The sequence below is a fragment of the Erinaceus europaeus genome, chromosome 11, assembly GCF_950295315.1.
Source record: "Erinaceus europaeus chromosome 11, mEriEur2.1, whole genome shotgun sequence".
Taxonomy (NCBI): Eukaryota; Metazoa; Chordata; class Mammalia; order Eulipotyphla; family Erinaceidae; genus Erinaceus; species Erinaceus europaeus.
The window spans coordinates 61,039,022-61,055,600 of record NC_080172.1 but is presented as its reverse complement, the minus strand read 5'-3'; positions in this window follow the sequence as shown (position 1 = coordinate 61,055,600).

Sequence of the window (16,579 nt, the reverse complement as noted above, 5' to 3'; positions counted from 1 at the left end):
TTCTGAATAGAAACAACATAGAAAACATATATTATCTCTTTCTGCAAATTGACTTTTCTCCCCTTCAGAGTGTTGTCACCCTCCTTCCTGATAAAAACCCTATAGGAACATAGTAGTTTTAGATTTTTTTTCTGCTCTTGTAGGACTCTTCCCCATTTAAGATCATTATTTTCTGAATCTTACTGTTAGACTGAATCACCTGAATATGCCTATGTTCCCCCAAACATTACAAATAGTTGGATATTGGCAATTTCATGTGGTTAGCTCAGTCTACTAAATTTTGTTGAAACTGTCCCTTCAACACCCCTTTTATTAGCTCCCCCTTCCCATCATGTGTCTGGCTGTTGACCTACTTCTACTCTGTTCAGGCATAGCTCAGGTGTGAGCATTACCTCTGATTATTTCCTTGACCTCTTGAACTCACTGCACATGTGTTTCCTGTGTTTTTCTTTCTTCTCCATGGAGTCAGGGTGCTCATAGGTAATAGAGGATGATTTCAGGCAAGGAAATGAAGGGGAGGTTAATAAGGTACCATCTGGAAAGAGATGTGGTCAGAACAAAGGAAAAATCACAAAGGGTATTGATGGGGGCTAGTGAGGGCAAGGTGTCAGTATCCACCACTAGGCTGGGAGAAGGAGGAATTGCTGGGTTGATACTGTGAAAGGATGGTTTCCACTGACCTTTTTGTGACACAGAGCTCCTAAATCCTTTGACATAACCTTAGGTGAGAAGAGAAACAAATGTGTCTCTTTATATGTTAATGAAGTGTTTTTTGGAAGCAATAAGACTGAGGGTGGGTGTGGGTACCAGGGTAACCCAGCCAAGTGATTAGAAGCTTTCAGTACCACCCTGGCCCTGGGGAGGAGAGAGGGCCTGGAGGTTGAGTCAAAATGTTACTACTTATAATGATCCTGAGTCCATATTCCCAGAGGGATAAAGAATAGGAAAGTTTTCATGGGAGGGGATGGGATATGGAGTTCTGGTGGTGGGAATTGTACCCCTCTTATCCTATGGTCTTGTCAATATTTCCATTTTATAAATAAATTAAAAATGTTACTAGCAAATAATTTAATCAGTCTTGAGTATGAGGTGTAATGAAACCTCTCTTAAAAACTCCCTGGGTGAACAAGTCAAGATTTGGGGCAAGTGGCTGCTCAGGGGATGTTGAAGCTCCCTGTCCTCACACCTTACTTTCTGCATCTCTGCCCTCTGGCTGTAGTCCTGCTACACATCCTACTGTAGTAAACCAGTGACTAGGTAAGTAACAGGTTTCTCTTAATTCTGTGAGCTGCTTTTGTGGCAAGCGATACTATCTGATGTACCTGTTATCTTCAGGTAAATAATGTGAGGATTGTACCCAGCTGGCTATCAAAGCTTTGTTCATGTGGGGATGGACCCCTGCCCCCCCCCCTCCCACCACCATAGACACTGGAAATTTATCTTAGAACACCCATTTAGCTGCAGCCCAGAGAAACTCACAGGAGAACCCTAAATGTCATTAGTAGACATGACCTTCAGTAAAGAAATGTCACCAAGTCCAGCCTGGAGAGCAGTTGGGAATGAATCAAGAAATAGTTCTCTTCTCTTAATTTCTGTCCTGTCCTGTGTTTCTTTTGTTTGCAAAATCCATTTAGGAGCTAGAGGGGTTGTCCTTCCAGGCTACGTTTTCAGGCATAGGAGGGTAGAAGGTTTCTGTCCTGGTCAGAACTTTGGTTTATTGTAAATTTCTAACTACCTCTTAAATCCTGGGAGAATTCATTCATTCTTTGAATGGTTGTGTGAGACTGGAGAATGCTTCAAGTGAGATACACAGCAATAATATAATATAGTAAACACTCACTACATCCACCATCAGGTGTGAGGAAATATTTTTTGTCATATTTGTGTGACAAAATATATTATTTTATCATATTGTGTTAATATTTTATCATACTTACTTAAATGGTCCAAATAATAGGAATTCAGCTAAAACCATTTTCCCCAAATTTCACCACCATCATCATCCTTTTTCATAAGTGATCTCTTTACTGGAACTTGCCACTCCCTAACTTTGTTACACACTAATAAGTAACATACGTTGTCTCATATGCTTAAATGTTTATTACAACATATCTTTACAATTGCTTTTTACTCAGCTGCACACTTTTGCTACTTAGTCTTATTAACAAACCAAATCTAGTTCATTTATTGTGAAAACTGTGGTGTATGCCTACTTTGTTATTTGTCCATGTCTATATTGATGGATATTTAGGTTCTCTCTCCCCTCTCACCCCCTGTTTGTGGTTTTGTTTTTTTACCAGACTGCTCCTTAGCTCTGGCTTATAGTGGTAATGGAGACTAAACCTAGGACCTCAGAACCTCAGGCATGGAAGTCTTTTGCATAACCATTACACTGTCTCCTTTTTCTCCCTCACTTTCTTCTTTTTCTTCATCCTCTCCTCCTCCTCCTTCTCCTCCTTTTGTGAATAATACAAATAATACATTAAACTCTTCTGCTCCTGTGTCTTATGTGGAAATGATTAAGAGAAATATATGAAAGGATTGGGGAGATAGCAGGATGGTTGCATAAAAAGACTTTCAAGACTGAGTTTCCCAGGTCTCAGGTTCAAAGCCTAGAACCACCATAAGCTTGATTTAAGTAATGCTGTGGTAAAAATAAAATAAAATAGAATAAAATAAAATAAGAAATAAATAAATGTCTAAGAATGGAACTAGATCACATCTTCAGCCTGGTGGGTAGTGCTACCTCATTCTACAAATCAATGGCTCCAGTTTACAAAGTTTAGGAACAGAGATGGACATGTCAGGATCAGCGCCAGCTTCCTCTTTTGGTCAGGGCCTGGTGGAGCAATGAAGGCCTGTTTCTGGTCCCTTCTCATTATTTATAAGCTTCGTCCCAAAGAGAGAAAGAGAGGAAGGTCAACATTTGCCTATGACAGCTTGTAATTTTCCTTGGATTCCTCTGGGAGAAGAAAGCTTATTTTATATATGCGGGGGTGAAAGGGGTGCTGAGAGAATAATACTGGGAACTTTTTTTTTGAGTACTTAGTAAATGCAAGGCACTTTTGCTTAAGTTGTTTATGGTTATTTATTCACTTATATATTTTAAACTTATTTTTTTAGTATTTATTTATTAATACAGAAAAAGGTAAGAGAATGGAAAGAGAAAAAAAAAACAGAGCATCACTCTAAGGAGGATTGAGCTTGAGCCCTTATACATGCAAGTCTGGCACTTTACTTGATGTACAAATTTTTTGTTTGTTTTTATTAAGACACATAACACACAGACAGGAAAAATGATCCATACACACAAAATAAATGTACTTAATAAATTATAACAATGTAAATATTGTGAACTCTTACTCAGGCCAAGAAAGAACATACTGTCACACTACAGAAACCAGAATTGAATAGGTACACTTTGCTGTTACATTATTTCATTGCCTTCAGACATTATAATTTATTTATACTTATTTTTGATGCACATTTGAGTTTTTTTTTTCTCTTTTCACCATTACAAAGAAAGTTACCATGCACATTCATGACTATATCTCTTGGTGCCCGTACACATGCATTTCTGTTGGGCATAAGCCTGGAATATAGAATTTACATTTCTTTGTCTTTGAAACTTAATATCAGGATTGAGAGGTAGCTTGCTCAGTAAAGCATGCACACTTGGCCGTGTGCAAGGCCCTGGTTTCAAAGTCCAGCACCACATAAGAGTACCAGGGTAGTAGAGTGGTGCTATGCTGCCTATATTTTCTTTCTTTCTCTAAGAACATATAAAAGCAACCTAGTGTCAAACTGTTTCCAAAGCAGCTGTACAAATTTACATAATGAACAATAATGCATGAGACATTTTATTACTCTAAATATTTAATGACATTAATTATTAAAAAAAAACAAACCAAAAATCCCGAGCCCCACCCTAATAGGGAAAGAGAGAGGCAGGCTGGGAGTTGCTGACCAGTCAATGCCCATGTTCAGCAGGAAAGCAATTACAGAAGCCAGACCTTCCACCTTCTGCAACCCATGACCCTGGGTCTATGCTCCCAGAGGGATAGAGAATGGGAAAGCTATCAGGGGAGGGGATGGGATACAGAGATCTGGTGGTGGGAATTATGTGGAGTGGTACCCCTCTTATCCTATAGTTTTGTCAGTGTTATATATATATAGGGGGGCCTTGATGGGGATTGGGTTAAAGAACAGAAGTGAAATCACAAAGCAGAATTTGGACAGGAGTTGGCGTGTTGCACGAAAATAAAGGACTTCGGGGTGGGAGGAAGTGATCAGGTCCTGGAGCATGATGGTAGAGGAGGACTTAGAAGGGGTTGAACTGTTATGTGGAAAACTGAGAGATAAAATAAAAATAATAAAAAATTCTAATAGAAGATCGATGCAGAGCTAATGTTATCATTGTGGTTTTATTTTGCATTTTTGCATGGCTGATGATACTGAACAGTCTATTTCCTATTTACTGACCATTTGGAAATTATTCCTTGTAAAGTGTTCATTCAGATTTCTCCCACATTTTCCTACTGGACAATATATTTTTTCCTTATTGATTAATAAAAGCTCTTTATATTATTTTAATGCAAACTCTTTGCTAGTTACATCAATTGCGGCTAACCTATCCTAATTTGTCACTTGCCTTTACGGTCTCTTTTATTTATTTATTTATTTATTTATTTATTTATTTATTTATTTATTTTCCCTTTTGTTGCCCTTGTTGGTTTTTATTCTTGTAGTTATTATTGTTGTTGTTATTGATGTCATCATTGTTAGGGCAGAGAGAAATGGAGAGAGAAGGGGAAGACAGAGAGGAGGAGAGAAAGATAGACACCTGCTTCACTGCCTGTGAAGCAACTCCCTGCAGGTGGGGAGCAGGGGGCTCGAAGTGGCATCCTTATACTGGTCCTTGCACTTTGCGCCATGTGCACTTAATCTGCTGCAATACTGCCTGACTCCCATCTTTACACTCTCTTAATTGTGCCTTTTGTAAACAGAAGTTCTTAATTTTAGTGTTTTTATCTTGTCAGTATTTTTCTCTTACTGTCGATGAATCTTTATAAATTTGTAGATAAGTCTACTTTTATTAATGCCAAGGTAATTATTTTCTAATTTGTAATTTGTCAGCTTTCACACATAGATTCTTTTTTTCCTCTTCTCTCTCAGGGACCTTATGGAATTAGAGTTTAGGGCCCTTGGCCATCTTCACTAACATTTACCTCTCAGGGAGTATGGACTAAAATTCTTTATGGGGTGAAGAAGGTGGAAGGTCTGGCTTCTGTAATTACTTCTCTGCTGGACATGGGCATTGGCATGTCGATCCATACCCCCAGCCTGTCTCTGTCTTTCTTTTTTGGGGTAGGGCTCTGGAGAGGTGATGTTCTGAGACACATTGTTGAGGCCCTCTGCCCAGAAAGTTCAGGATGAAATTGTAATAGCATCTGCAACTTGGTGGCTGAAATGTGGTTAGATACAAAGCAGGATAAATGTTTAATGAATAAGAACCATAAAGTAGGAATAGAGAAAATGGGAATAAGGATTTTTAGGGTGGATAGAAGATAGAGGGTCTATTCAAGTATGTTCCTAGGGGCCCATGGCTGTGGTATTTTTTTTAAACTTTAAAAAAAAATTTAATATTATTTTATTTATTTATTCCCTTTTGTTGCTCTTGTTTAATCGTTGTAGTTATTGTTATTGATATCATTGTTGTTGGATAGGACAGAGAGAAATGGAGAGAAGAGGGGAAGACAGAGAGGGGGAGAGAAAGACCTGCTTCACTGCCTGTGAAGTGACTCCCTTGCAGGTGGGGAGCCAGGAGTTCGAACCTGGATCCTTCTTTAGCCGGTCCTTGTGCTTTGCGCCACCTGCACTTAACACGCTGTGCTACCGCCCGACTCCTGGCTGTGGTAATTTTTATTGGAGCTTGGTAGCTAACCTTCAGGTGGACTAAAAATATTGTCTGAGAAGATGGTGTCAAAGTTGAGAATAGTACTAGAAAACTAAATCAGGTCAGAGAATAGCTCCCAAACTTGAAGGAAGTATATAAATACAATTAACTATTTACCACATGGGTCTGAACCAGGACCTACATCTAATCATACTTAGCATAGGATACTGTATAACCTCAGAGTTCCTGTCAGTCTGTGTTCATAGTCCATTGTCACTATTGGTACCATTTTAGGCTGCACTCATTTCAGAACAGTTGATGCATTTTTATTTCCTGTTTAGGAAATACATCTTTCCTTACAGTCATAAATTATTTTATTTTTTTAAATTGTTATTTATTTATTTTTCCTTTTGTTGCCCTTTTTAAAAAATTATTGTTGTAGTTATTATTGTTGTTGTTATTGATGTCCTTGTTAGATAGGACAGAGAAAAATGGAGAGAGGAGGGGAGGCAGAGAGGGGAAGAGAAAGATAGACACCTGCAGACCTGTTTCATCGCCTGTGAAGCAACCCCCCTGTAGGTGGGAAGACAGGGGCTTGAACCGGAATCCTTAAGCTGGTCCTTGCGCCTCACACCGCGTTCACTTAACCACTGCGCTAGCACCCGAATCCCAAAATTATTTTCTGTATTAATGTCTGGAATCTTTACTTTGCCATTCACATTTAAAGTTATATTCTTTTGGGAATTGATTTTTAGATTTTTGAGCATAATGTAAGTGTTCAGATTAGGAGCTAGAAGATATCTCACCTGGTAGGATGAGTGCCTTGCCATACATGTGGCCTGGGTTCAAGCCCTAATATCGTAGGGGAGTATGTTGGCACCTGGTAAGCTCTGTTACTGCTGTGACTACCTATCACCTATCAATCGATCAATCTATCTATTTATCATTATCTATCAATCATCTATTTCAAGGAGTTGAGATACTGTACCCATGAGTCAACAACTGTACTGTGATCCATTAACCACCCCCCCCCCAATAAAGAAAGAAAAAAAATTTGCATGGGGGTCGGGCGGTGCGCAGTGGGTTGAGCTCATGTGGCACAAAGCGCAAGGACCGGCGTAAGGATCCCGGTTCGAGCCCCCGGCTCCCCACCTGCAGGGGAGTCACTTCACAGGCGGTGAGGCGGGTCTCCAGGTGTCTTTCTCTCCTCCTCTCTGTCTTCCCCTCCTCTCTCCATTTCTCTCTGTCCTATCTAACAACGAACAACGTCAACAATGGCAATAATAACCACAACAAGGCTACAACAACAAGGGCAACAAAAGAGGGGAAAAATGGCCTCCAGGAGTGGTAGATTCATGGTGCAGGCACTGAGCCCAGCAATAACCCTGGAGGAAAAAAAAAGTTTGCATAAATCAAAGCTGTGCATTCCTCTGATACCTGCTTGATAGCTGTTACAGCTGAGAATTTGCAACACTTAAAAAAAAAGTCTTAGTGTTGCAGGTATCTTTCTCTCTCCTTCTGTCTTTCCTTCCTCTCTCCATTTCTTTCTGTCCTATCCAACAACGACGACATCAATAACAACAACAATAATAACTACAACAATAAAACAAGGACAACAAAAGGGAATAAACAAATAAATTTTAAAAATTAAAAAAAAAAGTCTTAGCATTACATTCATTGACTGTTGTGAAGCTATCTATAGAAGCACTTGCTATGGAAAAAGAAGCAAAATCTAGGCTGCACTCATTGCAGGATCTGTCTTCCTCGAGTGGCAGAATTGACCCAACTTCCTTTTGGAGAAGTAATTACAGAAGACAGACCTTACACTTTCTGCATCTCATAATGATCCTGGGTCTATGCTCCCAGAGAGATAAAGAGTAGAACATCTTCCAATGAAGGGGATGGGATACGGAACTCTGGTAGCAGAAATTGTTATTCTATGGTCTTGTTGATCATTATTAAATCCGTAAGATAAGAAGCAAAATTGTATTTTCAAACAGCAGGTGATGATGGAAGGAAACAATGTATAAGTACTATGAATGAGTAATGATGGATATCTGAGCTAAAATTGAAAACCACCACCAAGTAGCAGATGCTACTCTGATCCCATCCAGACCTCTCTAGGCAGATGACCTTGCCAATGTGTCCTAGAACTCACCTCTCCAGATATCCTACCCTATCAGGGAAGGATACAGGCAGGCTGGGGGTATAGACTGACCTGCCAACATTCACATCTAGTGGAGGAGCAACTACAGAAGCCAGAACTCCCACCTTATACACCCCAAAAAAGAATTTTGGTCCATACTCATCTTGGGTGGTAGTGAGGGAATGTTAGGGAAAGGTGACCAGTTCCATTGGGATCCAAAACCTTTGTGATCAGGAACCCTTAGTTTATAATTATTTATTTATTTTTAAATTTTATTAATGATAAAAAAGAAAAAAAGTTCAATTTATTGGCTTTTTTCCATATGTATATTTCATAAACTCAATACTGTAAGTTAAATACTTTCCCTACTTGCTTTTACTGCCATATTTGTCATAAATAAAGTGTTTCTATATGTGCAAGTTTCCAAAATTTATTTATTTATTTATTTACTGCCTCCAGGGTTATTGCTGGGGCTCAATGCCAGCACTTTGTTCCAGGCTAGCTTCGTGGGAGAGAGACCAGGAACTCTTGGCAGCATGGTAATCCAATTCTGTATTGATACGGGAGCCCCAGAGGTGGGTGTGAGCACAACGGGTTAAGCTACATGGCACCAAACCACAATGGCCACCTCCCACTCTGCATACCAGCCCTTCTCCAGGTCAGGATGGGGGAGAGAAAGAGCGTGAAACCAGGAACAGAAGTGGGGTTTAGGGGATAAAACCGGAAGTGGCAAGTCTGAACGGAGATGGCTGGGAAAGGGGATGGAGAAAAGAAAGAGTGTGAAGGTAGAAAGCTTCCGTAGCAATAGTTGCTAGGGTTTTAGCTGGCGGGATTAATGTACCCTGCAGGCAGGGCGGGTCTCAAGGTAGAAAGAAGATAGATCAGGCAAAATAATAATTATGTAAATAGGCCATACTATCAGCAATGGAGGAAGGAGCAGGGGGGCTGCCTGACATCTTTGAATACACTTCTGGCAGCCATTTTTTCCATTTTATTGGATACAACAGAGAAAAATTGAGAGGGCAGGTAGAGATAGAGAAGGAGAAAGACAGACATCTGCAGACATGCTTTACCACTTGTGAAGCACTTCCCTGCAGACAGGAATCAGGAAGCTTGACCAGGGATCCTTGTACAAGTCCTTGCACTTTGTACTATTAGTGCTTAACCTGGTGAGCCACTGCCTGACCCCCTCAAAATTATTTTATTCTGTTGGTTTATTTATATATGTTTGCACAGAACCCATTTTTTGCTGTTGTAGAGAAAGTTTTTTTTTAAAATGTATTTATCCATTAGAGAAAGAAAGGAGGAGGAGAGAGAGCACCATAACATCATTTTCTCCCATGTGATACCAGATACTGAATTCAGGATGTCTTGGCCATCCTTGGCCACTGTGTTGTGTTTCTGTACATACTTTAGAATTAGTGAAAGTAGGAATTGGGTACTGACTCAACTGGTAGAGTGCACACATTAGAATTAGCTGAACTTTCTTGGGGGTGGGGAATCTGATTGCAGTTTTTATTGGAACTTATTAAAATTAAAGTTGATTATAACAGAAAACTGATCACCTTGCAATATTGATTATTCCATGCCATAAACACAAATTACTCTTCTATTTACTCAGTTCCTCTGTTTTTATAATTTGTTTTTTCTCTATTGAAATTTGTACAATTTTCGGGAATCGGGCTGTAGTGCCACATGCAGGTTAAGTGCATGTGGCACAAAGCGCAAGGACCGGCGTAAGGATCCCGGTCGGTCTGCAGGTGTCTATCTTTCTCTCCCTCTCTCTGTCTTCCCCTTCTCTCTCCATTTCTTTCTGTCCTATCTAACAATGACGACATCAATAATAACAACAATAATTACAACAACAATGAAAAACAAGGGAAACAAAAGAGAAAAATAAACAAATAAAAACATATTTTAAAAAATTTTGTACATTTTTCATTAGAATGCATTCTAGATATCCTATATTTCTGATGATTCCATATATGGTGTTTTTAAAAATATTTTTAAAGACTATTTAATTTGATAAGACAGAGAGAAATTGAGAGGGAAGGGGGATAGAGAGGGAGTGACAGAGAAACACCTGCAGCACTACTTCAATGCTTGTGAAACTTTCCCCTTCGAGATGGAAACGAGCTTGGACCTGGGCCCTTGCTCACTGTAATGTGTAACTTTAACTAGACATGCCACCATCTAGTCTCATGATGTTCCTTTAAAAAATTTTTTTTATTTAAGAAAGGAGACAGTAACAAAACCATAGGATAAGAGGGGTGTGACTCCACACAATCCCCACCACCAGATCTCTGTAGCCCATCCCTTCCCCTGATAGTTTTCTTATTCTTTATCCCTCTAGGAATATGGACCTAAGGTCATTGTGGGATGCAAAAGGTGGAAGGTCTGGCTTCTGTAATTGTTTCCCTGCTGAACATGGACGTTGACTGGATGACCCATACTCCTAGCCTGCCTCTCTCTTTCCCTAGTAGGGTGGGGCGGGGAAGCAGAGCTACAGGACATATTGGTGAGGTCATCTGTCCAAGGGAGTCTGGTTGGCATCATGCTGGCATCTGGAACCTGGTGGCTGAAAAGAGTTAACATACAAAGCCAAACAAATTGTTGAACAATCATGGACCTGAAGGTTGGAATAGTACAGATGAAGCATTGGGGGGTACTCACTGCAGACTATTATGTACTTTTGATTTCAGGTATATATTTTGCTCTAGTTTATGGATACATATGAACATATGCTCTATCTCATGGGACCTAGTTTATATCTAGGTTTGGGGACTTTGTTAGGAAGTGAACCAACTGGAATGGAATTAGAGAATACTATGAAAGGAAAGGTCTCACCCAAGTAATGAAGCTGAAGGGTTGTCATTCCACACCTGAAGTCTCTGGACATAGTCTGAAGTGAAGCATGCTGACGTGGTACTTGTTGCGTTGATTAGGTTGGGATCGGCGGATGCAATATTGTTTGGTATGAACTGAGAGAAGCATGCAAGTGTGCTCCACCTTAAGGTTCCAGCACTGGGGGAAATATAGGGCCTATAGTGGAAATGTGAGATTCCTGCTGTCTTAGGGTTCAAGAAGACAATAGATAACAATGAAGTCACCATTTTTTATAGCTGAGTAATATTCCATTGTGTATATATACCACAATTTTCTCAGCCACTCATCTGTTGTTGACCTCTGGGTTGCTTTAGGTTTTGGCTATTACAGATTGTGCTGCTAAGAACATATTGTGTACACACATCTTTTTGGATGGGTGTGTTGAGTTCCTTAGGATATATCCCCAAGAAAGGAATTTCAGGATCATAGGTTAGGTCCATTTCTAGCCTTCTAAGAGTTCTCCAGACTGTTCTCCACAGAGGTTGGACCAATTTATATTCCCACCAGCAATAAAGGAGGGTTCCTTTGACTTTACAACCTCTCCAAAATTTGCTGCTTCTAGCTTTTCTGATGTTTGACATTCTCACAGGAATGAAGTCATATCTCACTGTTGCCTTTATTTGCATTTCTCTGACAATCAAAGACTTGGAGCATTTTTAAATGTGTTTCTTGGCCATTTGGATAACTTCTGTGTGGTGAATATTCTTTCCATGTCCTTCCCCCATTTTTGGGTGTGGTTGTTTGTTTTCTTGTTGTTGAGTTTGGCAAGCTCTTTATTTATTCTGGTTATTAGCCTCTTGTCTGATGTATGGCACGTAAAGATCTTTTCCCATTCTGTGAGGGGTCTCTTGGTTTGGGTAGTGGTCTCTTTTGTTGTGCAGAAATTTATTTATTTATTTATTTTTAATTTTTTTCTTTTTTATTTAAGAAAGGATTAATTAACAAAACCATAGGGTAGGAGGGGTACAATTCCACACAATTCCCACCACCCAATCTCCATATCTCACCCCCTCCCCTTCCCCTGATAGCTTTCCCATTCTCTATCCTTCTGGGAGCATGGACCCAGGGTCATTGTGGGTTGCAGAAAGTAGAAGGTCTGGCTTCTGTAATTGCTTCCCCGCTGAAGATGGGCATTGACTGGTAGGTCCATACTCCCAGTCTGCCTCTCTCTTTCTCTAGTAGGATGGGTCTCTGGGGAAGTGGAGCTCAGGACACATTGGTAGGGTCTTCAGTCCAGGGAAGCCTGGCCGGCATCCTGATGACATCTGGAAGCTGGTGACTGAGTAATGAAGCTGAAGGGTTGTCATTCCACACGTGAAGTCTCTGGACACAGTCTGAAGTGAAGCATGTTGAGGTGGCAATCGTTGTGTTGGTTAGGTTGTGATCAGCAGATGCAATATTATTTGATATGGATTGGGAGAGGCATACGGGAAAGTGGGCCCTATACAATGGTTCCAGGACAGAGGGAAGTAGAGGCTCTATAGTGGAGATGTGAGGTTCCTGCTGTCTTAGGGTTCAAAAAGACAATGGATAGTTACTGTTATCATCACATTATTTGGTAATTGGGTTAACTTTGAAAAGTCCTTTTGTTAGGGTTTGCTGTACAGTACCCAGTATCTTGTATATAGCTGTGCTATTGGTTGCTTCTGATCTACTTGGTCTAGGCTTTTGAGAGAGTCTGCATATCAATTACACAGCCTATATATTAAAAAGATTCAGTTTGTGTTTTGAAAAACTTTGAGACATACAATTAATTTTCCCCCTCTCGTATTAATTAACTAGTGATTTATATGACTACATTTTACTAGGAGTGTACATAAACACCATTCCCATGACCAAAAGACTGTGACCCATCCCTCCCACCCACTCCCACCCCACACTGGCCCAGGAAGCTGCATGTCTACACCTCACCACAATTTGGTCAGGTCCTGCTTTTAGTTTCCCTTTCAGATCTTCTTAGTCAACTTCTGTTGATTAGTGGGATCATCCCATACTCATCTTTATCTTTCTGACTTAGCTCACTTAACATAATTCCTTCTAGCTCTGATGATATAAAGTGGTTCAATTTCATTCTTCTGCATGTTACAACCCAGTTTTCCCAGCAACAAGTCAATCAATGTCATTCACCACATCAATAAAAGCAAAGCCAAAAACCACATGATTATCTCAATAGATGCAGAGAAAGCCTTTGACAAAATCCAACACCCATTCATGCTCAAAACTCTACAAAAAATGGGAATAGATGGGAAATTCCTCAAGATAGTGGAGTCTATATATAGCAAACCTACAGCCAACATCATACTCAATGGGCAGAAGCTGAAAGCATTCCCCCTCAGATCGGGGACTAGACAGGGCTGTGCACTGTCACCGTTACTCTTCAACATAGTATTGGAAGTTCTTGCCATAGCAATCAGGCAAGAGAAAGAAATCAAAGGAATACAGATTGGAAGGGAAGAAGTCAAGCTCTCACTATTTGCAGATGATATGATAGTATACATAGAAAGACCTAAAGAATCCAGTAGAAAACTACTGGAAGTTTTTAGGCAATATAGCAAGGTATCAGGGTACAAAATCAATGTACAAAAATCAGTGGCATTTCTTTATGCAAACACTAAATCTGAAGAAGAAGACATCCAGAAATCACTCCCATTTACTGTTTCAGCAAAATCAATCAAATACCTAGGAATAAAGTTGACCAAAGAAGTGAAAGACTTTTATGCTGAAAATTATGAGTCGCTACTCAAGGAAATAGAAACTGATACCAAGAAATAGAAAGATATCCCATGCTCATGGATTGGAAGAATAAATATCATAAAAATGAATATTCTCCCCAGAGCCATATACAAATTTAATGTAATACCCATCAAATTTCCACCAACCTTCTTTAAGAGAATAGAACAAACACTACAATTATTTATCTGGAACCTGAAAACACCTAGAATTGCCAAAACCATCTTAAGGAAAAGAAACAGAAATGGAGGCATCACACTCCCAGACCTTAAACTATATTATAAAGCCATCATCATCAAAACAGCATGGTACTGGAACAAAAAAAGGCACACAGACCAGTGGAACAGAATTGAAAGCCCAGAAGTAAATCCCAACACCTATGGGCATCTAATCTTTGATAAGGGGACCCAAAGGATTAAATGGAAAAAGGAGGCTCTCTTCCATAAATGTTGCTGGGAAAACTGGGTTGACACATGCAGAAGAATGAAATTGAACCACTTTATCTCACCAGAAACAAAAGTCAGCTCCAAATGGATCAAAGACCTAGATGTCAGACCAGAAACAATCAAATACTTAGAGGAAAACATTGGTAAACACTTTCCCACATACATCTCAAGGACATCTTTGATGAATCAAACCCAATTGCAAGGAAGACTAAAGCAGAAACAAACCAATGGGACTACATCAAATTGAAAAGCTTCTGCACATCCAAAGAAACTATTCAACAAACAGAGAGACCCCTCACAGAATGGGAGAAGATCTTCACATGCCAGACATCAGACAAGAAACTAATCACCAAAATATATAAAGAGCTCAGCAAACTTAGCACCAAAAAAGCAAATGACCCCATCCAAAAATGGGCAGAGGATATGAACAAAACGTTCACCTCAGAGGAGATCCAAAAGGCTAACAAACATATGAGAAACTGCTCTAGGTCACTGATTGTCAGAGAAATGCAAATTAAGACAACACTAAGATACCACCTCACTCCTGTAAGAATGACATACATCAAAAAGGACAGCAGCATCAAATGCTGGAGAGGATGTGGGGACAGATAAACCTTTTACATTGCTGGTGGGAATGTAAATTGATACAGCCTCTGTGGAGAGCAGTCTGGAAACCTCTCAGAAGGCTAGACATGGACCTTCCATATGATCCAGTAATTCCTCTCCTGGGCTTATACCCCAAGGACTCCATAACACCCAACCAAAAAGAGGTGTGTACTCCTATGTTCATAGCAGCACAATTCATAATAGCTAAAACCTGGAAGCAACCCAGGTGCCCAACAACAGATGAGTGGCTGAGAAAGCTGTGGTATATATACACAATGGAATACTATGCAGCTATCAAAAACAATGAACCCACCTTCTCTGACCCATCTTGGACAGAGCTGGAAGGAATTATGTTAAGTGAACTATGTCAGAAAGATAAAGATGAGTATGGGATGATCCCACTCATCAACAGAAGCTAAGAAGATCTGAAAGGGAAACTAAAAGCAGGACCTGATCAAATTGTAAGTAGGGCACCAAAGTAAAAACCCAGTGGTGAGGGGTAGACATGCAGCTTCCTGGGCCAGTGGGGGATGGGAGTGGGCGGGAGGGATGGGTCACAGTCCTTTGGCGGTGGGAATGGTGTTTATGTACACTCCTAGCAAAATGTAGACATATAAATCAGTAGTTAATTAATATGAGAGGGGGAAAATCGATTGTATGTCTCAAAGTTTCTCAAAAGACAAACTGAATCTTTTTAATATATAGGCTATGTATTTGATATGCGGACTCTCTCAAAAGCCTAGACCAAGTAGATTAGAAGAATTCAATAGCACAGCTATATACAAGATACTGGATACTGTACAGCAAACCATAACAAAGGGACTTTTCAAAGTTAACCCAATTAACAAATAATGTGATGATAACATTAACTATTGATTGTCTTTTTGAACCCTAAGACAGCAGGAACCTCACATCTCCACTATAGAGCCCCTACTTCCCCCAGTCCTGGATCCCTTGGATAGGGCCCACTTTCCCGTATGCATCTCCCAATCCAAACCAAATAATATTGCATCCACCGATCACAACCTAACCAACGCAACGATTGCCACCTCAACATGCTTCACCTCAGACTGTATCCAGAGACTTCACGTGTGGAATGACAACTCTTCAGCTTCATTACTCGGGTGAGACCTTTCCTTTTATGGTACACTCTAATTTCATCTCAGGTAGTTCACTTTCTAACAAAGTCCCATAACCTAGATATACACCAGTTTCTGTGAGAGAGAGCTTATGTGCACACGTATCCATAAAATACTGCAAAATATAATAATAAAATATAAATATTTATTTCTGTCTCAATTCAATAAATAAATAAAATTACTAAAAAATGAAAATTGTTTACTAATTTTTATTATAGAGTTGTAAATGTATTGAAATATATCATATTTTTTTATTTAGAAGTCTCTTTTTAAAAATAATTTTTATTAGTGATTTAACAGTGGTTTACAAAACTAATTTTTTTGCAAGAGCTGGTCAGTACTCTGGTAAAAAACAAACAAACAAACAAAATTCTCCAAAACTGTAAGTTTTGGGGGGTATAGTTTCACATCTGTATGTGTGTAACTCACCAACTCATTTCACCTAGCACCAAAGTTCTTAGGTTTCCCCCTTTCCTGTGATACCCACCATAGTTCTCACAAAGTCTAAGAGAAAGTTTGATTAGTATTTTATTTTTTCTTATTTTTTTCTTTTTGTATTAGTTCATTTGCTTAGTTATCTATATACACATGTAAGCAAAACTAAAAGGCAGCTGAATATAGAAATTGTTGATATAAGTTATTTGAGAGAGAGATATGCATTTCATTAATGTGCTTACTTTCAGTTTTCCTAATAGAACTTATGTGTGTGTGTGTGTGTGTGTGTGTGTAT